We start from the raw sequence: 27,277 nt of genomic DNA on the forward strand, positions 1-27,277 counted from the left end.
CTTGACCCCCCCCCCGTCTCTCTCTCTCTCTCTCTCATTTCACACCTGCCTACTTCTTAGCCGTTCCACCTGTGTCTTGTCTCCCCCCCGTCTCTCTCTCTCTCTCTCTCTCTCTCTCTCTCTCTCTCTCTCTCTTTGTTTTCACCTGTCCTCCATTTCCTTCCCATTTTCTCTCTCTTCCCCCCACTCCCCTCCCCTCCTCTCCCCTTTCCTCTTCACCCCACAACCGTCGCACCTGTCGCCCCATCCCTGCTACCCCCCCTCCCTCCCCACATCCGTTCTTCCTCCCACCACACACACCTGACCCACTGCCTTTTGTTTTTATTTTTTAAGTGGGGGAGGAAGCTGAGGCGGCACGTGAAGAGGAAGCCCCTCAAGCGTTGCCTTCCCCCCCTTTCCTCTCCTTTGCTTCCCTTCCCCTCTCCCCCTTTTCCTCCCTCCTCCCTTCTTCCTTCCTCACTATCTCCTCCCCCCCCCCCTCCTCTGTTGTCTGGATGTTGTTAGTCTCTTTGTGTGTCAGGTGGACCGCAGTTAGGAGGGTCAGCTCTGATGGAGTGGGGAGGGGGAGTACAAAGGAGTACAAAGGAAAGCAAACTGCAACTGACCTAATGATCCTTTCAAGGCTGTTTGTTAGAGAAGACTACGACTATGATGTCTGATTCTAAGAGGTGAAGATAAGCATAGAAAAGCAGGAAGGCTCCCCCCCCCCCCCGCGCCAAACCCTCTAGCTTAGCCGAACGCAGCAGAAAAAACTGAGAAGGACTACTATGGAGTATAGTAAAACTGCTATGGAAAACTCAGAGAAGAGATTTAAAGAAAAATTATTTCTACACTATCTTATCTACAAAGGGAAAAAGATGCTATCCGGTAACAATATGACGATGCTGCTGCAGCCTCCGTGAACTGAATGAGAGGGAAGTCAGTTAGTTACTGTTAAATTGTTCAGCCAAGAATGCGTGTAACTTGGGATTCGAAGTCATAAATATATCCAAGCGACATTTAAATGTTATTGCTGCATTGCAGTAATTCCTAGGCAGTTTCTTCCTTCTGTTGACAACTCTATAGAAGAAAAAGTATTTACATCATTTAACTGGGAACGTTCGCCTATACCGTAATTTTATAACAATCACCTTTAGTGTAAAACTACCCTTCTAATGTGAAGCACTTATCAATCACCACATTGTCATTTCCTTTACAATTTTATATACTTGAATCAGATCTCCTCGTAATCTACGCTTTCATAAATACAAATAAATTTAGGTCTTCTAAATGTTCCTCATATGGTTTGTCTCGTAATCTGGGTACCGTGCCATTTTTGTTACTCTTCGCTGTTCTCTCTCTAATTCCTCAATTTCTTTCTTGTAATATGATTATCAAAACTGAATACAGTATTCTAGATGTGGACGTAATAGGGAATTGTACATGGTAAGGACAATATTCTCCGATTTGAATTCAAATGGTCTGCCTGATAATGCAACTAGTTTGTTAGCTTTCTTTATTGCCTTCTTGACGGTAGGTATATACTATGCGAACATGTTCATATAGGTCTACTGCACACACACACACACACACACACACACACACACACACACACACACACACACACACACACACACACACACACACACACACACACACACACACACACACACACACACACACACACACACACACACACACACACACACACACACACACACACACACACACACACACACACACACACACCGTCCACGTTCATGATCACCTCCACGGCCGTCTCCCACCAAACCTTTCCCCCCTCCTCCTTCATCTTCAAACGGCGGAAGAGGCAGTCGGCAGCAGATTCCAGCCACATTAGGAACATTAAGTCGTAATTGGCCGTGGAAAATTGGGGTTGGGATTGGAAGGTAAGCCGGCAATTAGAGAGTCGAGAAGGGGGTACTAGCGTAGGGCTGGATGAGGAAGGCTTGCGTGTTCGGTGGTTGGTTGATCGCGGCGCTTGAACTTTTTTTTATTTTTTTTTTTTAGGGTTTACGGAGCGCTTAGGGTAATCGGCTAGACTGAGTTCGTATTTTTTCTTTATTCTTTGCTATTTTCAGATGACCATATTTACTTAAGGAAGATCCTTGTTATGAAAAGGAATGATGAAAGCTATGTCTATATCAAGCCTCTTAAGTGTGAAAAGCCTCTCCTGTGTTCAGTAAAATCGTTGGCAACTAGCCAGAATAAAACAAAAATACGTCATCGGATTGAAGGAGTCAGTGGTCTTGGTTTGCGGTTAATTTAGGTCTACCAGTTTTGTAATAATGTTAAAACGAACGATCCTGAGCTGTGACTGGTTTGTGCCTCAGACCTTCTTGATAGTGTTACGGTGTGCTCAGTAGTACTTGACTGTGGTGAAATTAGGCCTACCAGGTGTGTGATACTTTAAGCGTTATAAAACTGAATTTGGGTGGATTTTGGCTCATTACTTTTGTGACAATATTACAATTTGTGATTCTGAGTTATCGTGGTTTCAGTTAGTTGGCACGGCCTTGAGTAATTGAGAGTAGCTTCCCTTTTGTGTATATCGTCTGGAGTTGGCCTGTGCTTCTAACAGGGTTACGCAAGATATTGAAATAGATTAGTTGGGCCAGGTTGAGTCATGTTTGATTGTGTGTATTACATTTATATTGGGTAATTACAGTGGAAAAATAAAGCAAATATCAATATACCTATCGGCCTTCTTGAGGCTGTTTGTTCTTGGGAAGGCTATAACTTTGACTCGAAGGCTTCTTGTCAGTATCCACGAGCCATTATTGAATTCGTTTGTTAACAGTCTATAAAAACCGCCTCCATTTCAACTGTTATGGACTTTCGACTGTTATTACATTTATTTCTACTATATCAACATTACTTAACATTTATTGAACAAGATATCCATGTGAGAGACTAATGAAGGCTAGGGTGAGATTTATAGGAGTATTTATGATAGTATGATTCAGTCACTGCGTCAGTATCCCTTTGGCTGAAGAGTTGCATTGCGCTTATATTTCTCTTATATTTCATCATACTCTTGCAGTATCTGCTGATAAACTTCAAATCCCAGAGTTCATTATCAGGATGGCCGAGACAAAACAATCTTCCAAGCCACACTCATTCCCATACATCACTCGTGTGTTCATTTTTTAATACTGTTATATGAATGTTTTTGAGTCGATTGACTATGCGATTGTGTTCAGCAGTTCCATTATACCGTCCTGAATATGTATCACAGCCAAGTGAGATCTTGCTAGCCTCTCTTATCCCATGATATCACCCCTTTCCCCGTTCAAGCCACGCCAGCCTCCCTCATGTGCCCCTCCATTGCGTCTCGTTCTGGGCCTTCCTCTCCATTGCGGCTTTTACGGCGGGTTAATGTCGCTGACCTTGTGACTGAGGCTACGGAAGAGCCTGGCGGAGATGACGGGGGGAGGAGGTAGGGGAAAATGACTTGAGGAAGAGACAGGGTTCTTCCCCGTCTCTTCCTCAAGTCCGGGAGAGGAGATAGGGGAAAATGACTGGGGGAGGAGGTAGGTGAAAATGACTGGGGCAGGATGCAGGGGTAGGTGAGAAGGGGAGTAGCTATGGTGAGTTTTAAAGTGAGTCGACAGAGGAAGATGACAGGTTTTGTAGGGTAGATTGACTGGGGAATATGACAAGGGGAAAAGGTGCGGGGGAAACAAGAGGGGAAATGGAGGGCGGGCTGAGAGGAGAGAAGGCAGAAAACGGTAGGGAAGGTGGCAGAGGAAAATGGTAGAAAAGTTGACAGAAAAAGAAGGAAAAAGAATCATAGGAATAGATGACGGGAGATGACGGATTTGATGATACGATAGAAATGGATGGGAGTGGCCATAATAGAAACAAACGACTGGGGGAGATGACTGAAGTTGATGGGAGGGGAGATGATAAAAATCGTTGGCAAGGGAAATGAGAAACTGATAGGGATGGAAATGATAAAATTCGATGGCAGGGGAAATACTAGAGATGACTGGCAGGGGAGAGGATTAGACTCGATGGCAGGGGAGATAACAGAAATACATGAGAGGATGATAATAGATGTAAATGGCCCTTGGGAGAATTGAAATATATGGCAGGTGCTGCTGGCAAATAGGCAGATAGATAGGCAGTTAGACGTAGATGGATTGACAGTCAGACAGACAGATAAATAGATAGATGGATAGATAGATAAATAGAGATGATAAAATTATAAAAATCTATGACAGAGGGAGATGATAGAAAGAGATTACAGGGTTGAGGTCACTGTCTCGTTAGTCTTCTTATATTATTATTATTATTTTTTTATTCGTCTGCTATTGATTTCTCATCATTCTCTTTGCCTGCATTTTGTTGGGACGCATTTTGTTTTTATTTTTTCCCATGTTTCCTTTAGTGAGCTTCTTTCTTTTGTTTTAGTTCACTATTGCTTTCTTTCATTATTTTGTGTCTGTGTTTTGCTCGTATTCAACAACTGTGGCAGTTTTCTCTCTTCTATTCATTCTCCTCCTTCATTTCCTTATTTTCCATTCTCTCTTTCTTCCTCTCTGACCTCTCTTCATCCCATTTTTTTCCTGCCTTGGCCATCTATCTCCTGTACTTCTTGGCTGTCTCTCTTCCCTCCTAAATACTTTTCTTATCTCCACCTCATTCCTCGTCCTTTCGCTCTTCGTAATATCATACACTCTCCTTATCTTTTTTTTTTTTTCCCCTTTCGTGGTCTTCCTTTTTTTTCTCTCCCTTCACTTCCCGCTTCCTCCACATATTGTCCTCTTCCTCCACTTCTTTCCGTCTTTCACCCCTTCATTCTTCTCCCTGTCTGTTCCCTCCACTCACATTATTTCCCACTTATATTACGTATTCTTTGCCCTTCACCTCCATCATTTTTGCTGCCTTCCTACGCCCCCTTCATTTATCTCCACCCCAGTCTCCCTCTCGATTCTTTTCATATTCCATCCCTTTTATTTTCCTCATCTATTCTGACTTCCCCCACCATCTATGTTTCCTTCCTCTTTTCTCACCTTTTACTTTGTCCCTCTCCATCAATTCCTTCATTATCCTCCCTGTATTTCTCATATTCCTTCATTTCACCCTCGCTACTACCTCATCTCCCGTTTTCCACATCTTCCAACCCCTCCTTTATCCTACTTTCCCCCCACATTTCCTTCCTCCCCCTCCCCCTCCCCCTCCCCCTCCCCCACATTTCCTCCCTCCTTCTTCCCCCATTCTCTCCCCTCCCCCACATTTCATCCCTCTCCCCACATTTACTCTCTCTCCTCACATTTACTCCCTCTCCCCACATTTCCTTCATCTCCCTCACATTTCCTACCTCTCTCTTACATTTCCTCCCTCTCCCTCACATTTCCCCCCTCTCCCCATTTTTCCTCCCTCTTCCCACATTTCCTCCCTCTCCCCACATTTCCTCCCTCTCCCCCACATTTCCTCCTTCCCTACCTCCTCCCACTCTCCCCCTACCCCGTCTCTTAGCTAACATTTGCTCTCCCGGGCCTAATGTTCTGTGGCCAGGAAGAAGAGATAAAGAAATGGGGTTGGTGGGGTAGGGGGAGGGGGTTGCGGAGATGAGGAGGGGGGAGTAAGGGGCCGAGAAAATGAGGGGATGTGGCGAAGAAGGTGTGAAGGGGAAGACGGAGGGAAGAAATGGAGAATATCTGAGTACGAGATGATAGATAGATAGATAGATAGATTGTCGGCTTAAGAGGGTTTGCGATGCCTCGTCCTTGTCGTTTGTCTTCCGTACTACATATTACACCTTTCTTGAGTGTTGTTCGTGTCTTTTTAATACCAACATAGGTATGAATAACACAGATGGAATTACGCTTTATATGAAAAAAAAAAAATTATGAACAGTCGCTAGAAAACATCCCAAGCTGACTAGGATAGGTTTAGTGTGTTTCCTAGCATCTCTTCCTAAGTGATTTATTTTATATGACCCTTCTATGATCTCTTCTTAAATGACGAGAATCCGGTCTCAAGGCGAAAGTGAGATGCAGGCGGTAAAAAGTGTGTCATTTCAGGTCATGTCACTTGGATGTCGTGGTAATGACTTGACGGGAATGTTGATACGCCCTTGTTAGGTGGTTAAGGATGTGATGATTGATTCTCTCTCTCTCTCTCTCTCTCTCTCTCTCATCCCCTCGTAAACTGTACTACGTCTCTGTCCCTCGTCTCTGACACACCCATATTTGCATACACTCACCCCCATTCCACACCCTTCTCTCTCATCCGTCCCTCCCACCATCCCCTCTTTCTCATCCCTCCTTCCTTCCATCCCGTCTCTCTCGTCTCTCTTTCCTTCCATCCCTTCTTTCTTTACTATTACTTCTCTGTCATCCCTACGTCCTCCCAACCACTCTATTTGTACTTATTCTCTCCGTTCTTCACTTGTTTCCCCCTCCCCCTATTTGTCCCTATTTCAGGGTCTTCTCATCCCTCCATCCTCCCATCTCCTATCCCCTTTCTCCTACTTTTTATTCTCTTCGTTCTCCATCTCTTCTATCTTCGAATACTTCCGCACTTTCTCCCATGCACACTTCGATTATATTCGCACATTCTTTCGCTGCATTCTTTTTATCTTTCATCCTCTTTTCTCTCCCACCACTTACATCGTGTCCTGTTTCTCCTCCATCCTCCCATTTTTTCTTCCACTTATCTTTCCTTCCTTCTCCCTCCCTCTTTTTCCTCCTACAGCAGCTCTTGCCTCCATTTCTTTCCTTCCCTCATATCTCCCATCCTCTCTACATCATTCCTCTTCCATTTCCTTCTGCTCCTACTTTCTCTTCTTCTCTTTTCATCATCATCTTCATCACCCCATCTCTTTTCTCCAACCCTCACTTCTGCTCTCTCATCATTCTTCTCTCTTTTTCATTCTATCCCAGTCTTATCCTCACTATTCATTCTCATATTACTCTTATATTACTTTTTGTTTTTAACCTATTCCATTTTGTTTTTCTGATACTCTGATTCCTTGATCTTTCTGTCATCTTTCCCATTCCCTTCCTTCCTCTCTCTCTTGTCATTAATCTCCTTCCTTTTATTCCTTCACATCTTTCTTTTTCCATGGCCTTCCCCCCCTCTTTTTCTCCTCTTCCAACTCCCCTATCCATTCTGTCTTCCATTTCACCTTCTCCCTTCCTCTCTCTGCTGTTCAGTCCCTTACTCCTGTTTCACATTTCTCCCTTTCTCACTCCTATATCTTCCTCCTTTATTCTTCTTCATCTCCTCTCCACTCCTCATTCATCTCCTCCCTCTCTTCCTTTCCATCCCATACCTTTTCCCTTCCTCTTCCACTCCATTCCTCTACCCTTCCCCACACCCTTCCCCTTTGACACCCTTCCCCTCCTCCCCCATCCCCTCCAATTACCAAGCTTAATATCTGTCACCCATTTCAAGGTCCCCCCCCCTCCCCGGCAGCCCCTCACAAGATGCGGTGTAGGTTGAGGGGAACGACAAGACGACAGAGGAGGTACAAACGTTTCTGTAATGAAGCCCTTTGCACACATGGCCCATTAACCTGTATGGGGCTGTGTGTAATAGGGGTGTCTGGGGTGAGAGAGAGAGAGAGAGAGAGAGAGAGAGAGAGAGAGAGAGAGAGAGAGAGAGAATGGTGATGAATGGCATGGGAAGGCGGTTGAAGTGAAGGAAGACGATGAATGGAGGGAGGAATCATGAGGAGAAGAGAAGAGGAGAATGTCTTGAGAGGTGAGGGAGAGAGAGGATGAGAGGGCTGAGGAGATGAAGTGGAAGGGAGGAAGGAAGGAAGGAAAGATCGTGATAACGACAAAAGTAATGAATAGTTAAGGCAGGAGAAGAACATGAAAGGAAGACACCTTGAGAGAGAGAAGATAAGAAGAGAGGAGTGAGTAGATGAGATAGAAAATATTGGACGAAGGGCAATAACAGGAGAAAGAAGTGATGGTTATAAAGAGAGGAGGAGGAAGTGGAGGGGGGAGATGATGGGAGGGAAGAGTCGTGAGGAAGAGAGGAGAGGTTAAAGGTTGAGGGGGACAGGAGGAGAGGGAGGGGGAGATGGAGGGAGGGGAGGGAGGAGAGGTCGTAGAGAAGAGAGAAAAGATGAATGGTTGAGGAAGGAAGGGGAGGTAAAAGGAGGAGGTGGGAGGGCTTACAAGGAAACGAGTAAGTGATGGAGTAGGAAGGATGAGAAACATAATTGAGGAGACCAGGGGAGGAAAAGCGAAGGAAGAAGAGGAAGAGTAAAGAAGAGGAGTAGCTTAGAGAAGAAAAAATAGGAAAACTGAGGGAGAGAGGGTAGATGAACAACGTGGTAGTAGTAGTTGTTGTAGTAGGCTTGTAGTAGTAGAACTGCAGCAGGAATGGTGTCTGCGTTGATTACAGGTTAGCTTAGATTAACAGAGGAGATAATAGTGTAGTTCCTTTTGTTACATGAAGTGAAAGTGACAGCAGTAATAGCCAAGTTACCCCTATTAGTATTGTTTGTGTTCGTGTCTTACCTCCCCTTGTGTTGCTGGTAATGGCGGTGTTGTTATTGTGTTGATTCATAATTCTGGGTTTAGTTAGACTTTAATTTCATGTATTGGTTGGTGTGATTTTATAAGGGTTGGGTGCTGCTTTTGTGTGTTATTTTTTAATGTACATTTTCTCGAATTTTGTGATTGTGGAGAGATTGTTTTAAGTTTTGTTCTGTTAGGTTGGACTCTCCTCTGTCTGTCTGCCTGTCTGTCCGGCGCAGTACACACACACACACACACACACACACACACACACACACACACACACACACACACACACACACACACACACACACACACACACACACACACACACACACACACACAAAAGAAAACAACACAGCAAACAGATGATCTCTTTCTTCATTATTCAAATCTTTATTGCCCCTTCAGGAGTTTAGGGACCCTTGGCCAGGCTTTTCTGTCCCGATTGTTGTCGCTTGCCCCAGAGTGACATTACGACATCAGTGAACCCCAGTCACCTCGGTTGTTAATCCTTGTGGATTAGATCCAGTAGGAACACCTTCCCCAGTTGGACTTCCAGGCGTACATTTTGTGAAATAATTACCATCCAGTGTAGTAATCGGTTTCCTTGGTTACAAGAAACATCTTTATTTGTATGTCAGTGATGAGTCAATTTGAAGGTTTCACTGCATTAAGTGACTGAATAGTGGGCTCCTGCACCTACGACCTGCAAATCCAAATTAAGCGAAAGAAAACACATCGTGGCATGATACAGCGCAAAATCAAACTTACAACAGTGTATAATACAATGAAGACACCCCATACAGCACACAAACACTATCGCGCCTAGCGAGAGGTGACGGTTACGAAGACGGATGGGGTCGGAAGGAGGAAACAGCACATCTCATTTCCAACCAAATCATTTCCTTCCTCCGCACTTCCCTTTCCATTAACCCAATAAACAAGCACGATCCTTTAACTTCCAGCCTTCTCTCTCTAAGGTCGAAAAGCCCCCTCGGAACGTCTGAAGAATGAACCTTAAGAGCAGTCTTGAATTAGGAAGACATTACGAGGGTCATATAGATCAATGCAAGAACTTGATTGCTCTCTTGGATGGGGCGTGAATTGTGTGTTTCCTGCCCAGTGAAAGTTGGTGCGGGGGTGATTAAGCTGTGTGTGTGTGTGTGTGTGTGTGTGTGTGTGTGTGTGTGAGAGAGAGAGAGAGAGAGAGAGAGAGAGAGAGAGAGAGAGAGAAACACATATCTTCTTTCTGACCATTAACTACATTATCAAGACGAAGGTACAGCCTTTGCCATACTCACCACCTCTTCTTCTGGGACGTAGAAAGGTGAATAATGCCAAACACGAGGAATATTTCTTATCAACTAGATATTCGTGTTTGCAGAACCAAAAAGTAAAATCCAGTCTGCTTCCAACTTCGTAAAGAATTAAGGGGCTTCCATTTCCTCCAAGTAGTTGATTGAAGAGAAGAAAAGTGAATACTACCCTCAGTAAGCATAAAACCAGGAAAAAGCACAATCTTGGTCAAACAGAGAATCATTGAGAAATAAGGTCGATTACAGTGGCAGAAGTCAGTTCAGTTCTAGGTGAGAAAATTAGAATGAAAACATTGATAAGTCATGAAGTTAGAGAACCAAGGGGGAAAAAAAAAGCACGTTTAAATACCGGTTAAGTACAAAAGGAAGGAATAATAAAGTCCACTTCATTATTAATCAAGGAAAAAATAAAGAGGGCAAACATAATTCAATCAAAAAATCAGAATTAAAAATCACTAAAAAATCAATGCCCTCTTCAGTCTCAAAAAAATGAGAAATGAAGATGGCAAATCCCATTCAGTCTCTCTTTTTAAAAACAAACAGACAAACACGAAAAATAGACACCCACTCTAATACCTACAAGAAAAGAGAACTGAGAAAACACATTCAACATAGCGTTAAAAAAAATGAGACGAACAAAAAAAATAATGATAAGGATCAGCGCCCACGCCAGTCATGACCAAGATAACAGACGGAGAGAGTGAAGGAGGCATATCCAGTCCAGTACCATTCGTTAAAAAAAAAAGAAAAAGAATAGACTCAAAAAAATTAACTCACTTCAGTCCTAACAAAAAAAAAAAAAAAAAGAATCATGAAGGCAAATCCAGTCCCACCTGTCAAAAAAAAAAAGAATGAAAAAAGGAAAAAGAAAATAAAGAGGAAAAAATCATCATCCACTCCAATTTCGACCGAAGAAAAAGATGAAGGAATGTGGTTTGCTCCGGACGCCTCCCAGCCATTCACAGATCCCGGCCCATGAATGACATACCGACGGAATATTACTGATGTGTGTCACCGTTTACGAGAGACTGGGGGAGGGGGGAAGGCTGGGAGCGAGTTGTGGGCGGGGGAGGTTGTGTGTGTGTGTGTGTGTGTGTGTGTGTGTGTGTGTGTGTGTGTGTGTGTGTGTGTGTGTGTGTGTGTGTGTGTGTGTGTGTGTATGTGTTGGGAGATGATTTGGAGATGTATGATGTGTTTGGTGAAACATATATAATGATGTTGGAAGGATGTGTGGATAGTCTGCGAAGTATTGTACATGGAGATGTGAGTGGTGTGTGGAGTTTGAGGAGAGGTATGTGGTGAAATGTGTGATAGAATGTAAAGATTTTTTTTTTTTTTTTTTTTTTTTTTAAAGTGTGTGAAGTAGTGTGCTAGGTGGACCAGGTGTATTTTTTAGTGTGTGAAGTAGTGTGCTAGCTGGACCAGGTGTATTGAGAGGTGTTCGGTGCGTGAAGTATAATAGTACGGACAGTGCAGCATGTGTTAATGTGAAGAGATAATGTAGAGGAGTGTGATGTGTTGAGCAGACGGTAAAGATTTGTGGTGTGATGGGGTGGTGGAGAGGTGTATAGTAAGTGGAGAGGTGTGGTGTGAAAGAGACAGAGTTGGGAAGAAAAGTTTTCCTAATATAACTTCTACGTCTCATTTCGTAAGCTGAGAGAGGCTTGATAATTTGCTTTGTCTGTAGATGATGCTGTTTGATACGGTGCGAGGAGATGGGAAATGACGGACATACCTTAAATATGAAGTAGGCGCAGTGCCGTAATAAACAAACTTACGTATATGTAATGGAAGGATGTATGAAGTGAGAGATACGTGGAACACAGGAAGCACCGGAGAGACCTAAGGGTAGCAAGAACGGATCGCTAAACTCGTGGTAATTATGTGTGGAATAATAACGAAGACAGTGATAGCCTATTAAATCAGAGCCGCAGGTATGTGTAATGGTGGATTAAGATAGCGGATGGGAGGATGGAACTGATGATGATGAATGATAATTAGTGATAATAACTGTCACTGGTAATGGTGATAACTGTGGTGGCTCAGTGGTTAGCGTCCTATTTCGTGATGCCTGAACCCTATGTCTTGACTTTGAGTTTGCATCATAGCGGACATTTAATATTGGTGCTGGTGGTGTGTCATTTCTTAAGCTTGTATGTGTTCGCGCCCTGTCGTACTGATTAAGTTGCAATTATATAGACTCTACGGCCTGTATTCCCGTCGGTTAAGGAAGCTTCCTAACACCTTGTCCAAAGCAATTTTGTCGGTATATTACACCTTACTGTCCTTTTCTATGCTATATAAATGCTTCCAATATCGCCATACTCTACATGAATAACGTACAAAAAGATATTAACCAGCATTATCCAAAAATAATTCGCTAAGGAAGAGGTGTTAGGGAGTTTCCTTAACCGACGAGAATACGAGGCTAACACACACAGCCGTACTACCCTTCAACTTTCACATACCCGGTATATCACTTCCTACAAAGTCCCCTTCTCTGTTCAAACTTCTCCAGCATGGAGTAGGGTTAAATCTGGGTTGTAGGTGGTGATGGGTGTGATGAAGGCGGTAGTGAGATGTGGCTGGTGATGTACATGAGTGTGGGAGGTGGATAGTGATGGTGAAAATGATGATGATGAGATTTAAGTAACGACGGATTAAGTAATGATGATAAAGATAATAATGAGACGGAAAGAATGATGGTAATAATTAATGAAGGATGTTTGTGACGCCTACTGACTCCGATTAGATTTTTTTTTCTCTGGTACGCATAAAATCACGTGGCAGTAGTCAGTGTGAAAGAAAAAAGTCACCGAACTGAAATGAAAGATAGTGACGACATGTGAAGTAATGTGATGATGATGATAATGGCAACGTACATGAAGTTAAGTGATGCCGATGCTGAAGATGATAGTGAGGTATAGATAGTGATGGTGATGATAAGGATAGTGATGAAATGTGCGTAGGGATGATAATGATAAAATGTAGGTAGTGATGGTGATGATAAAGATGAGATGTAGACAGTGATGTGGTGATGAAGATGGTAATGAGGTTTAGATAGTGAGAGTGATGACTGAGATAACAGATGAGTTGTAGATAGTGATGTTGATAATAAAGATGGTGATGAAAGTGATGGTGAGAATGAAGATGGGAACGAGGTACGGATAGTGATCGTGATGTTAGTGATGAAAAATAGATAGTGATGGTGATGATATAAATGGTTATGGAGGTTAAGACTGTGAGGTAGACAGTGGTGATGACAAAGAGGATTATTAGATATACGGGTAGATAGGGATGGTGATGATGATAAAGGTGGCAATGAGATGTAGATAGTGATGATGAAGATGGCAATAGAGATAGTGATGATGATGATGCCTACTGAGGGAGGTCCGAGGTGTTGAATAGGGCACAATATTGGCCGGAGTGACCCCCCTTGGCATCACTAAAGACCCCCCTCCACCACCCCATGCGGAGGCGGGGATAGGGGTGAGAGAGAGAGAGAGAGAGGGGGGGGGAGGAGATGAGGAAAGGAAGAAAGTAAGAAGAAACAGAAACTGGAGGAATGAGGAACGGCAAAGAGAACTTAACAGCTAAAAGATATAGAGGAATTAGATACAAAGTTGCAGAAAAGCAGGGAAGAATAAAAAGAAAACTAGAGAAGATGAAATGAGTTGTAGGAAGGAAGAAGAAAGAAGGGAGGAAAAGAGGGATGGAAAGAAAGGAAGAAAGAATGAAAGATAATATGAGGGAAGGAAAATAACAGATAAAAAAAAAAGGTTACAAAAAGAGAGGAAATTTAAGGAAAGAATCTATCTATCTATCTATAGCCCGACGCCCTAATCCCGCAAAGGGTGGCCGCGGACAAAACGCCTCCAAGTCACTCTGTCACCCACCATTTGACTCCCCTCCCCCCAACTCACTCCCCCCTCCCTCATATACCTCTCAACTCCATCCCTCCACCTCATCCTTGGTCTACCCCTCCCTCTCCCTCCCTCCACCTCACCTACATACACCCTCTTAGTCAGTCTTTCATTCTCCATTCTCTCCACATGTCCAAACCACCTCAGTGTATTTCTCCTAAGAAGAGATGAGGAAATTCACAGAAAGTAGAAGCAAAATTAAATGAAAGGAAAGGAAAAAAAGCAAGAAAGTAAAAGTAGGATGTATAGGAGGCAGAGTGAAATTATAGGTGAAGGAGATGAAGGAACATGTGAGAATGTATAGAATTAGGAAATGAAGGAAAAGAAAAGGGGAAAAAGTTCTTCTCGCAACACGACTCTTAAGCATGCAACATATTTTCCTCCTTTTCTGACCTTTCCAAGTGCCCTTCACGACTCACTGGGAGTACGTGGCAGTTATATTGGCTCCCCAGTTAATGTATATTCTTACCACAGCGAGACAATCAGCTTGGAAAAATGCCACTCGCAGGGAAAAGGTTACAAACTTTTTTCTAACCCTTTTAATGCAGTGGCTTAAAATCGTATTATTACTACCAAACAATTTTATTAATCTTGAAAGAAACTTTATTGCAGTGAAGGGGTTAAATAAGCATCATCAGCTAAACCAAACTTCCCACTGAAAAAATGAGGCATTACTGATAAAGAAATAGGAGAGAGACATCACAAAAGTAGAATATAACAACAGGGCGCTTAGTGAAATGGGCCACACAAGCATTTACGCACAATTCAAGCCTCCGGGATACTGGCTCCACTTCACAGGCAAAACTCATCCACACGTTTCATGTATTATACTGCACTTCATTAATACCTGTGGGACAAAATAACTGCATCGACAGCCAAGTTGTAAAAGAAGTACGACCCTTGTCATGTTCTCTCATCATACTCACTCGTAATTCATTCATTTCGGTCCTGAGACTTTTTTTTTTTTCCTTTTTTGCATCCTAATCACGTACCTAAATTCTTCACTCATTCGTATACCTTGTCCAAGCCAACTTTTATTAATCTACGCATCCTTCCATCTTCAGATTCACTCATACATACCCTTTTCAGTCACATCCATTCTTATAGTATGGCCACATCATCTAACCACACTCATTTCAATCCTCCAGGCAATCGTCTTCCTTATTCATCATCTCTTACGAAGCACGGTTTCTTATTCAATCCATTCAACACACACACACACACACACACACACACACACACACACACACACACACACACACACACACACACACACACACACACACACACACACACACACACACACACACACACACACACACACACACAATCAAAACCTCGAGCCCAAACCCCCTTGCTCATGACACCCCTTAATAATGCCAGGACGGGTCAGCAGTACCGCTTGGCTCTATCTCACCCCCATCAGGAGTCACGCCGCTAACCCTAATGGCACATGGCGGGGGGCGACGGGGGCGGGGGGGTAAATGGGGGGGAAGACTGGTGGAGAGAGAGAGAGAGAGAGAGAGAGAGAGAGAGAGAGAGAGAGAGAGAGAGAGAGAGAGAGAGAGAGAGAGAGAGTGGTTGGAGAAGAGGGGAATGGGAAGGGAGTAGGAGGTTAAAGGGTTGAGGAAGGAATGATGTTATGGTGACAAAGTTTCTGCTAATAAAGAAAAATAGAAAAAAAAAAAGGTAGATATTTGCCTGCCGACTACACGAGTATCACCAAGTCAGAGAGTTTTTCTAAGTCTCAGTCTTGCTTTAGAACACGACCCACAATAGTCGAGGTTACTTCTTGGCCTTCAGTTATATATGCTGGATAAACAGAGATTTGCAAACTGTGTCCACCAGTCTGACCGGCACTAGAATTGGGGAGGGAATGGGGAAAATGGGCATGGGGATAGGGCAGGGGGAAGAGGGGAGTGATGAGAAGAGGGGGGGAGGGTGAAAGTGTGGCTGGAAAGGGTTGGGTGAAGATGGGGCGAGAAAGGGGATGGGGAGGATGGGTTGGGGAGGAGACAGGGGTAGATGGGATGGGGACGAGGAAAAACTGGATGAGGAGGTGACGGGGGGAAAGATTGGGTGGGGGTATAAGAAGGGGCGGGGAGAGAGAGGGTTCAGAAAGAGAGGGAAGATTCGGATGGGGAGAGGAAGATGCCGAGGTGACGAATGATCAGCCGGAAGGAGAAAGATGAGGTGACAAGAAGACAGCGCAGTATAGACGTAGGGAGAGGTCGTGTAGAGGCGGAGGAGGGGATGGGGAAGGGATAGGAGAAGGTGGAAAGGGGACGATGTTGCGGTGATGGATTGTTCTACTTGGGAAGGAAAAGGGAGAAGAGATGACGAGAGAAGAGGAGGATGGGAAGGAGAAATGGGAAGATGGGCTATGGGAAGGAGAAAGTGTAAAGGTAATGAATGTTTTGGTTGGGGAGAAATTGGCTGGGTATGAGTGTTCAAGCCGTGAGAAGAGGAGACTGTAGAGGCGAGTATGTGCGGTGCCGTGTAAGGAAATGTGTGTGTGTGTGTGTGTGTGTGTGTGTGTGTGTGTGTGTGTGTGTGTGTGTGTGTGTGTGTGTGTGAAGACTTTTGTAATATTAATGTGTGCATATTTATCTGTCAGCATCTACAGTTTGCATTAAGCTTAAAAACGGGAAGGGATAATACTATGCATTAGAAGTTACTTTGTCGGGCTAATGAATATTAAAAGAATGATTAAGTCTTGTTTTGAGGAGCCGTTTGGGTACGAGGGCGAAGCTTAAGAATTTATTTACAGGAAAGGATCCAAGTCAGGCCGAAACTGTTTGATCTTCCCAGTAGACGCTTCTCCAGGTGTGTGTGTGTGTGTGTGTGTGTGTGTGTGTGTGTGTGTGTGTAATTCTTCCATAGGAACAAGTTACGACACTGATAGCATGATACATTTTATTCCTGTTAACTACGTATAACTTTTGCCAGCTGAGGAAGGTTGAGTTAATCGCAGATATATATATATATTTTTTTGAGGTATCAGTGCATTCTTGACACTTGTATTATGTGAAGCCATGCATATAGCCTGTGCAAACTGTAAACAGGTAAATGGCATGAATAGAAGGGGATTTCAATGCCGGAAAGTAATTATCTTCAGAGCCTACTTCGGTACTTGGAAAAGGTAGCTTTTTCTGTCCTCATTGATCTCTCATTACTAGCTAATGATATCAATAAGTATGAATATTGCTGTTGTGTATGTAATGTAATACTTCAGTAAATGGCCGAATGAGACTAACAAGTAAACTACCCGTAGTGCAATGGAAGAAAACGTACCGTGGAGATGGTAAAAGAAAATGGAGCTCTATAGGGGAAACAAAACAGAATTGTTAGCGACAACAAGCCTTTCACTGTGTTACAGATATTTAATCTGCTTAATGATGTACTTCTTTGGACAGAAGAATGAAAATCATTATAATATCTAAATTACTTAAAAATAATGTTATTCAGCTGATCTGAGTGAACTAGTTCATTCAGTTAAATTGCGTTAAGAGTTAACCATTGAATGATAGCCAAGTCACCGAATCTTAGAATTATGTTATATGAAATTACTAAAAGAGCAACTTTAAGGTTTGAGTCATCCTGAAAAATGTAAGATAGAATCAAGGATAATTAAACTTTCGGTGAAGCACAAAAATGGAATAAACATTGATGAGCCTTTAGACGAAACCTTGAGAAGAACCTTGAAGCCCATCTTAGAATTACGTCGCAGCTTACACATGCCATGCAGACCTGAGAGATACATATTAGAGTAGGGAAAGAGTGGAGAAGAGGGGACATACAGTACTAGGGGAGAGAAGGGGAGAGGAGGGAATATAGAAGTCGGGGAGGGACGAGGGAGAAGAGGGGACGTAGAAGTAGAGGAGGAAAGGGGAGACGGAAAGGAGGGGGATATACAGTTGTTAGAGACGGGGAGGGAGGCGGGAGAGAGAACATATTGGAATAGGGGAGGAAGGAAAGGGGAAAAGGGGACCTACGGCGTTTGAAGGGGTAAGGGAGAGGAGGGAACATGCGGGAGGAGGGGAAGGGAGAGAGAAGAGGACATGGGTAGTGGAGGTGCAGGGGAAGGGGAGGAGATATACAGGAGTAGGCGAATAAGGGGAGAATAGGGAGAGATGAGGGAAGAGAAACGGGGGAAAGGATAGAACTGTCTGCATTCCTATTACTTTTCAAAATGGCCCCTTCCCCTGGGCTGTTTTAATGGGTCAATTTTGGTCCATTAGAGTTGATTGTGCGGTGAGTGGCCGTGTGGATAATGGGCGATATGCTGGGATGTGGGATTTATGGACGGGATGGGTGTCTGGGCCGGCAGTACCTTGTGTGGCGCCTTGTTTGTAGTTTTGGTGGCCTGGTTATTGTACTATGGTGTGTGGTGTGGTGGTGGTATGGTGGTGGTGATGTAGCGTGGTGTGGTGGTGGTGTGGTGTGGGGTAATGGTGCTGTGGTGTGGTGTTTTTTAGTAGTTGTTATTGTTGCTTTGTTTTTGTATATTATCGTTGTAATGATACTAAAGGCGCCTTCTTTGTTGGTTTGTTTACTTGTTGTGATGTGATCCTGTCGTTGTTTGGTGTTGTGATGGTGCCTTTGATGTGCTGTGATATTGTGATCTTGTTATACTGTGTTATGATATTGGAATCCTGTTGTTATGTTGTGATAATGTGAGCCTGTTATTATGGTGTGTTGTGATACTCTGAGTCTGTTGTTTGTTCTGAATTTTGTGGTACAGATATTATTTGTTGTGATTTTGCTCATAGTTTGTGTTGTGATTCTGTTATTAGTCTGTGTTGTGATTCTGTGGCTGTTTTGTGTTTTGTTGTTGTGGTCTTGTTTTTGCTGTGTTGTGATTTTGATTTGATATGTGTTGGGAAGTGGGATCTTGTTGCTGTTTTGTGTTGTAATGTGATTAAGTTTTTGTTGTTTTGTCGTTACTTTGAGATTGTTATTGTTTTTATGTTGTGGGTTTTGAGTGTTTCTGCTGTTTTCAGTTTTGTGTTCTCTGTGCGTGTTTATTGTGACTCACTTGAGCTCATTTGTTGGTTTGCGTGTTGTACTTGTTTTGTTTTGTGTTTGATGGTGTGATACTTGTGTTTGGTATTGGTGTTATGTGAAACATTTTTACTTTGATGACATGCGCCTTTTCTCGAGATTTTTTTTTTTTTTTTTTTTTTTTTGTGGGATAGCGTGGTAATTGTTGTCGCCATTATTGTTATGTGAGGTTATTTTTCTTTTGCTGTTAGTGAAAGTGTATTGTTTTTGCTGTGAGGGTTTTGTCAATATTATATGGTACTGTGCGTTTGTTGTGATCTTGAGAGAGAGAGAGAGAGAGAGAGAGAGAGGGAGAGATTTAACACTGATGAGCAAATTGTATTGTAAGGAGGGATATAGAATGACTCGAGTGAAAGACGTCATTGTAGTGAAGGGATTATCAGTACCCTGTGCCCCTGTATTAATCATAAACTCCAATCAGCCGGTGACCTTGAATGCCGAAGGCCAAGGTTAGGCACATGCATGACGAGCCTCAAGACACCACCGTCACCAGCCACGGTATTCACAAAGGATCTTAATCAGGTTTTACGACATAACGTCTCCATTGCACTTCGTTATTGGCTGCTTAGCTTTGTAGGAAGGGACTTTGCAGGAAACGCACTTTACACGGGGTGGCTTGTTTCATGGGTAGGTGGGTTCCCCGATGTTTTTAATATGTATTCTTTACCTTATGTTTGTCGTTGGGCTCTTTATTATTGAAGTTTTTATTGTTCTTGTGGTCTTGTTTGCTGGTGTTCTATTGCCCGTGTGTTTACGGTTGGCGTTGATTACTGTGCAAGCGATTGAAATGAGCGAGAACTCTATACTTCAGCAGATGTATGGTGTATAAAATTCTTGTCCCATATGACTTGTAAAATTTCCCAGCCTGAGGAGCACTAAAACTTTGCATTCTTCTCACCTATTGTTCCTGAACTAGTCGTGGCCTATCCTACCATTTTGAAATTTTCATGAATTTGGCCTTCAGTGATACTAGTCTGGCTTACAAAAAGAACAAAAAAAATAAAAAAGAAAATCCGAAGGACAAGAGCAAAATACCAAAACTTTTTTGTTCCCTCAGCTATTAGGCCAATCATAACATGTCGTACCTTTCCGAAACTGCCATGAGAAGTGCCGTTTAGTGGTATCGGTCGTTTTACTCAAAGGTGTCAAATGTTGCCTCCCCCAAAAGCCTCTCCCCCCCCAAAAAAAAAAATAGATAAATAAATAAATAAAAATAAACGCTAGGACACGTTCCACACCTGTAATGCAGACACCTGTTTCTTGATTTTGTTGTGTCTTGAATATGTGTTATCAGTTCAGCATCAAAAAGTAAACATGAATCCACTATTTTTTTTTTTTTTTTTTTTTTTTTAATGTGTCCGACTCTGGGCATAGGCTTCACAGCCTGCTATCAAGGCCCAGCAGTCCTCCTACATACCATACACCTCTACATGTCACTATGTTTGGTGTACCAGCCATTGTGTTGCGCTGTGGACTTGGTATATCTTTATCAGTCATATTTTAAGTTGTGTTCTCTCTCTCTCTCTCTCTCTCTCTCTCTCTCTCTCTCTCTCTCTCTCTCTCTCTCTTCGAATCATACTACCTGTTGTAAAGTATAAAGTTGAATTATGATATTGACATTGATAGTGGGAATAGATGAGGATGGTGATGAGAGTGATAATGCTGAATTTGCACTAATATATTTTTAAATGTGCGATAATGATGAATATGAACCCAAGGCAAAAAAAGAAAGTGTAATAATGAAGTTAGCGATAGTGATTGTAACGGTGCCTTTCCTGTTATCGTAAATCTCACAGTATTCCTCCACGTTATCTTCTGTGCTGTTCTTATATTGTAGTCAGCACCGGCGTTTGAGTTCTCGACGTTATATTACATGGTTAGGGCCTCAGCGGGAGAACCTGTCTGCGGCCACGTTTTATGGCGGGCGAGGCGAGGAAATGACCTGCATACTTTACAGTTTTAGCCCTTTCCTTGCCCAGACGCTCCTTCGACTTCTGGCCAGCTGAGGGGAAGACTGGTGGTTATCATGCTCGTCCTTGTCGTCACCTTCACCTTCTTCATCACTATCACCATCTTCGTCACCATCACCCTCTTCGTTACCATCACCCTCGTCGTCACCATCGCCCTCTTCTTCACCATCACCCTCTTTCCTGTTTACATGGGCTGTGAGGGATCCAAAAAAAGGAAAGGACAGTGGGAAAACCATCAGTACATTCCCCAACAAAAATTAACCACACATCCTTTTACACCGCGTTCAGTCCTTCGCCGTTCTTGACTCATCCTCATAGAATAAACACTCTGAACAAAATTAATTACACGTGTGAGATAAAATCATTCTAGCAACTGCCAGGTTAAAATAGGATGCAGCTTTTGTCATATGCATCTCCGTACGTACTCCATGGACTCCCTTCTCTCCATTGTCAGGTCGTTTGGCTTTTTTGATCCCCATACCACATACACACATTCACTTGCATTATCCATCCGTGTTTTTCCCCATTCCTTCTCTTATAATTAAGCTTACATGATGTACCCTTTTCACTGTTCTAAAAACAACCATTCTCTCTCTCTCTGACCACACCATCTAAGCACACTCTTCCACCCTTTCTTTTACAGACATCATTGCTCCACACCTGTTAGGAAAATTTGCATTATTTATCCTATTCAACCTACTCAGCCCACACATGCTACCCGTTATATTCACTAACTATCTTATTTGTATAGTGAATTAGAGGGGAAAAATTATGTATCGCTATCCGGAATGTATGTTGATATTACAGTCAAAGGCGGGCGATAAAAACTAACTGACGTTTGGCAGCCATTTTGGTGACCTTAATGTTGACCCCGAGTGCCTGTCTTCAAACTCGGCTAAGATTTTGGACATATCTTGATACCCTGCAGGTTTCATGTTCATAGCTCAAAAACTGTTCATGAGATATAGCCTAATGGGAACAGATACACACACACACACACACACACACACACACACACACACACACACACACACACACACACACACACACACACACACACACACACACACACACACACACACACACACACAGAGGAAGGCAAAACATTATCGCTCCGCCTTCTGAAGACGGGCAATAAAGATAGGATGGCACATCAGATTGTATTTTTAATTAGAGTATTTAAAATGAATGGTGGATGGAGTCTGGCATTATTTAGTACTTATTAGATCATTACAAGTGAATGGGAGGCAGAGTAGCTTTCATTGTGTTTAAGTTCCCGATTAAAATATTTAGATATTGATGGCAGCTGGTCTTATCACGAGACTATGCGTTTCTTTTTTTTTTTTTTTTTTTTTATTAGACTGTGACGAATTGTGATTATCGGTGAGAGAGAAGCTGGGAAGTGTTCTATCCGCTGACTCCCCGCATAAATTATTAGGTTTAGGCGTCTGACAGTAATAGAAAATTATACCGGTATTATTTTGTGATGTAAGAGACATTAAGTTTTATCTCATTACGAGCCTCGATTTGGTTAAAATGTCTGCCGTTTTTACATCGGCATTTTGATTGCTTCTGATTTTGTTCTTTCCTTTTCGTATTTCTGTATTTCCTAAGTGGGATGTAACGTTGGAATGATGAGGGTGATGATTTCTATAATCTACTCACCCTAAAGAGTGTTGTGGGATACTGATTGGTGATGATGATGATGATTATGATGATGGTGGTGTTATGTATGATGGATGATGATAGTATCGCTGCTGATAATGAGTGGGTGATATCTGAGTTATGATCATAATGATGATAATAATGACGACGATCCTTGTATTTTGTCCTCAGGGTGAGGTGGTGGTGAGTGAGGATCAGCGATGAGAGTGCTTGCGGTGACACTGGGCAGGTCCTCCCGGCCTCGCCACTCGGATCTCCACGACCCACATCACGACCAGGCCAGGAAGGACGACCCCACCAGGAGCCTTATACAAGAATCCAGGAGTCGTGAGGATGACGACTCTGTGGGGAGAAACACGACAACTAAGATCCCAAAGGCCAAAAGTCTTCAAGATTTTTCAGACAGCCGCAGCAACAAAGGTGATTCGAACCACCAGGAGCGGCTCATCTGCGTCGAACCTAACAATGAACCCAAGTCAGCAAAGGTGACCAGGATTCCGAGGGAGACGATGAGTGCCCACCGGAGTAGCAAGCTGGTGAGAAACTCGTCCATCAGTAAGTGGAGGGCGAGGTTCAAGCGGCCGCCTTTGACCTCCGAGACCGCAAGTGAGACAGACACGGAGCAGTTGTTAGACGAACCCGAGGATAACCCACTTCAAAGCCCCAAACCCAAGGGGAGGAGTGACAGAGGCCGCGATCTCAGCTTGGAAAAAGAAACTGCCAGAATCCGTGTTCCTGCTTCAGCTCAGAATGGTATAGGTAACTCGGTTCATAGCCCCATACCTGGTAGTAGGAGTGCACGAGGACGCGATGTCAGCTTCGAAAAAGAAACTGCGAGAATCCGTGTTCCTGTGTCTTCTCAAAATGGTACCCGGAGCAGCATTTGCAGTAGTAGGAGCAGCTGCAGCAGGAATGGCATTTACACCAACATGAACAACACCAAAGCTCCATCGGAATCCAGCAGTAGCAAAAGTCGAGTGGCTGCGAGAGAGAGCATGCAAAATGGCTGGACGTCAAGTAAGATGCAGACTAACAGTAGGCCTCGTCAGGAAGGGTCGAATGTCCCTCCACCTAGATGCTTGACGCCCCACAGAATACAGCCCAGGGGAGAGCTGATCCCTTGGGTGACCCCTACGTCATCGACAACACCAGCCCAGCAACAACAGCAGCAACAGAAACCCGAGAGTGACAGCCCCAGGTACTTGCCCATGGGAGGCGTTGGCGTCACCCTGGCTCCCTCCGCCTCATCCACTCCACGAAAACAAACGAATACCACTTCCACTTCATCCACTTCACGACAACAAACGAACATTACCTCCACTTCATCCACTCCACGTCAACAAACGAGTATCACCTGCACTTTATCCAGCCCACGACAGCAAACAGATACCACTTCCATCTCATCCACTCCACGACAACAAACCACCACCACTTCCACTACTTCCACTTCAGTATCATGCCAGACCACCTTCACAAGCGCTCCGAGGCGTCCGAGGGCCACTACCGATAGCCAGATGAGCTCTTGGCCTCGACCCTCAAGATCTCACGAGGCCAACAGGGTGAAGGAGCAGCAGCAGAGACCAGCTTCATCCGAGCAGCAGCATCTCAAGGCGTCCACCTCCCCGTCACATCTCACCGCCGGCCACAGCAGTGACCTTGCGAGGAGGATGAACGTTCCCTCGGGTCCACACTCTCATTTTGGTACATTCCCACGCAGGAGGCCGTCCCAGAAAGGTAAGTCATTATAGCAAATTGATGTAATTACCTTTTTTTGTCACTTCCCTTTTTATGTATGTGTGTGTGTGTGTGTGTGTGTGTGTGTGTGTGTGTGTGTGTGTGTGTGTGTGTGTGTGTGTGTGTGTGTGTGTCGGTTGGGCAGCATGCCTGGGAAGTACTGCATGTTTGTTGACAGGTTTGAAACTGCACGTGGAATTATTCAGCTGACGGTGCCTGTTTAGTTTTATGGTTATTGTGTGTCATCCAGTGAGGACTATAAACCATGTAAGCCATGCCATCTCTCCCCATAAGCTGTTGTATATCTTGGCCTCGCGTCGCTCCTGTTATTATTTTGGGGGTGATATGCGAGCTGTTGCATTGGTGGTTTGACGGGGACTGCAGTAATTTCGCGGCATCATTTTCTGTCTTCCCTGAGGCCAGTTCACAATATTTACACCGGGAGTCGCCCTATAAATCCTGCCTGGTATTTGTGGATGGTATGTTACGAATGCGATCATTTTTTTTTTTTTTCATTCGTCTTCCTAGTATGTTTTGGGTCATTGAGAGAGAGAGAGAGAGAGAGAGAGGTTTATTGCTTTTTTTTTAGTAGTTTAAGTGTTGCATTTGGCTGTTATATAATGCTTTTTTTTTTTTTTTTTTTTTTTTTTATACAGTACCTTTAACTATATACCGTGAAAACACTCAGTAGTTTTTTCATCTTTAGTATTATCTGTTTGGGGTTGTTCAGGGGAGTTATGTTTATTTCTTTGTAATTTAAGTGTATATCAAGCAATTTCGATTTTCTTCATTAGTAAACACTCAAATTTACTCCACCATTCAACGATAAACACATTGGATCGAGAAGAAGGATTAATGTTTATATCTTACGTGTTTGTTGAAGTTACACTCGACACTTTAAACACTTTTTTTTTTTTTAAATTCTGTACCGATAAAAAAAGATCTATTGTGGCAAGTCATCCATTTAACGCCTAGATTAGCTGCACTCTGACCCACGTACACACCGCAGGACATCTGTTGGCGCCGGGGAGTAGATGTGGTGGTGGAGTGGTGTGGTGTGATGTTGTGGTGTGGTGATGTGGTGTGATGGTGTGGTGTGGTGAGGTGGTGAGGTGGTGTGGTGTTATGATGTGGTGTTGTGTGGTTAGGTGGTGGTTGTGGTATAGTTGGTGTTGTTGTGGTATGTCTGAAAAGTGTTACGGTATTAGATGTGTTGATGTGATGGTTGTTTAGTGATGGGCTTTAATGCTGTGCTATTTAGTGAGTGTAGTTGTGGTGGTGTGATGATTATTAGTATTGAGTACCGCTGTTGTGTTGTGAGAAGTGGCAATTGATGGTGGTGGTTTTGCTTCGATGGTCAGTGGTTTTGTGGTACTTAGTGAGTGGTGTTGTGGTGTGTTGTGGTTTATGTCTTTGAGTGGTGCTGTGGTACTGTGGTAATGGAAGTGTTGATGGTTGTGGATGTGTACCGATGGACATGAGTGACGTAATGGGTCCTAATGCGTCTGAGTGGAGGGAGGGAAGAGGAAAAGGGATTGATGATGATGCTTCGTGGTTTTGTGGTAACGACGGAAGAGGAGGAGGAACTGGTGGTAATTATGTGTGGGTTTGTAGTGGTGACAGAAGGTTTCGTGTTTAATTTCAGATAATGTGTGAGTGAATCTGTGTGGTTTTGTGTAGCGGGTTATACTGTGATGATGTTCAGTGGTTGCGTGGTGGATGCTTTTGTGGTGTTGCTTGGTTTTGTGTAGTGTTTTTGTTATAGTGGTACGTTGTTGCGCCTTAGTACTGTGTAATTTTTGTGGTAAAGACTTATGTGGTGATGTTAAGTGATATTGCATGGTCTGTGGTGGGCAGTAGTAATGTTGAGGTGTGTTTGTGTGATGTTGAAGTGTGTCGGGGTGATACTGAAATGTGTTTGTGTGATGCTGATGTGTGAAGGGGTGATACTGAGGTGTGTATGGGGTACGAGTATGTTGAGGTGTGTAGGGGTAAAGTTGAGATGTGTAGGGGTGACACTGAAATGTGTTTGTGTGATGCTGAGATGTGGAGGGGAGTTGCTGAGGTGTGATGGGGTGATATTGAGGTGTGAAGGGGAAATGCTGATGTGCGTACGGGAGATGTTGAGATGTGTTGGTTGATGCTGAGATATGTTAGGATGATGTTGAGATGGGAAGGAGAGATGTTATGTGAAGCGGAGATGTTGAGATGTGCAGGGGAGACTTTGAGTGGGGAGCTTTGTTCCATAAGTAACAAATTGAGGGGCTTCCATACGCCTTCACTCTCTGTGTTAAAAATAGAATCGGATATGTGCAGTGTTGTCCCTGGTGTCTTGTTATGCATTTGTCTGTGCTGCTTGTGCTCTGTGTTTTGCCCCTAGTTCTTTTTTAATTTTAATATCCCTTCTCCATTTTGTGTAACTCATTTGCTCACCCTCTTTTTCTTCCTTTACTCGCTTAACCCTCAATTACACTTTGGTCATATTTTCCTCCATGCACCACTAAATGACGCTCCAGTTCTTTTTGTCATTTAATTTGCATCATTTATGTGCTGGGGTGGAACGCCTTCGTTCGGTGACTCAGATGTGACTAAGCTGCCCGGTTATACAGGCATTCCTTAACTACTTCTCTGCCTGTCGATAGGAGGATGGTGGATTGCAAGACAAGGACAACTTCAGCCATCATCCCTCAAGATTCACATTCAGACGAGTCTTGGACAACAGCAACAACAAGTTAAATAATAGCCCTTCCATTTGCACCTTATTTTTTCTCGCTGCGATAGCCAGTAGGGCAATGAGTGGCCAGCGTTCTTCTTCTTTTTCTGCTTCTGGCGGATTTGTTAGAAGGAGGCCTTTGGAGACATAAAGGTGGTACCATACAGGGCAATTTGACATGGAGAATCCAAATCTGCCGTCAGCTGACACCTGAGGTGGTGCCATCTAGCGACAACTTCAGTGAAAGTGCATAATTCAAGTTTATTGAGACATAAAAGAGCCTCGCCGTGGGTCCCAGAGCAATTCTACTCTTGTATGTCGTCCAGTTTACTTAATATCCCGTTCACTTTCCACTCTGCTTATCGATTTTCTTTATTTTTTCCTTTTTTTTTTTTTTTTATCC

Source organism: Coenobita brevimanus, chromosome 93 (assembly GCF_032717465.1).
Source record: "Coenobita brevimanus isolate Jiangsu-jjx chromosome 93, ASM3271746v2, whole genome shotgun sequence".
In the NCBI taxonomy this organism is placed as follows: Eukaryota; Metazoa; Arthropoda; class Malacostraca; order Decapoda; family Coenobitidae; genus Coenobita; species Coenobita brevimanus.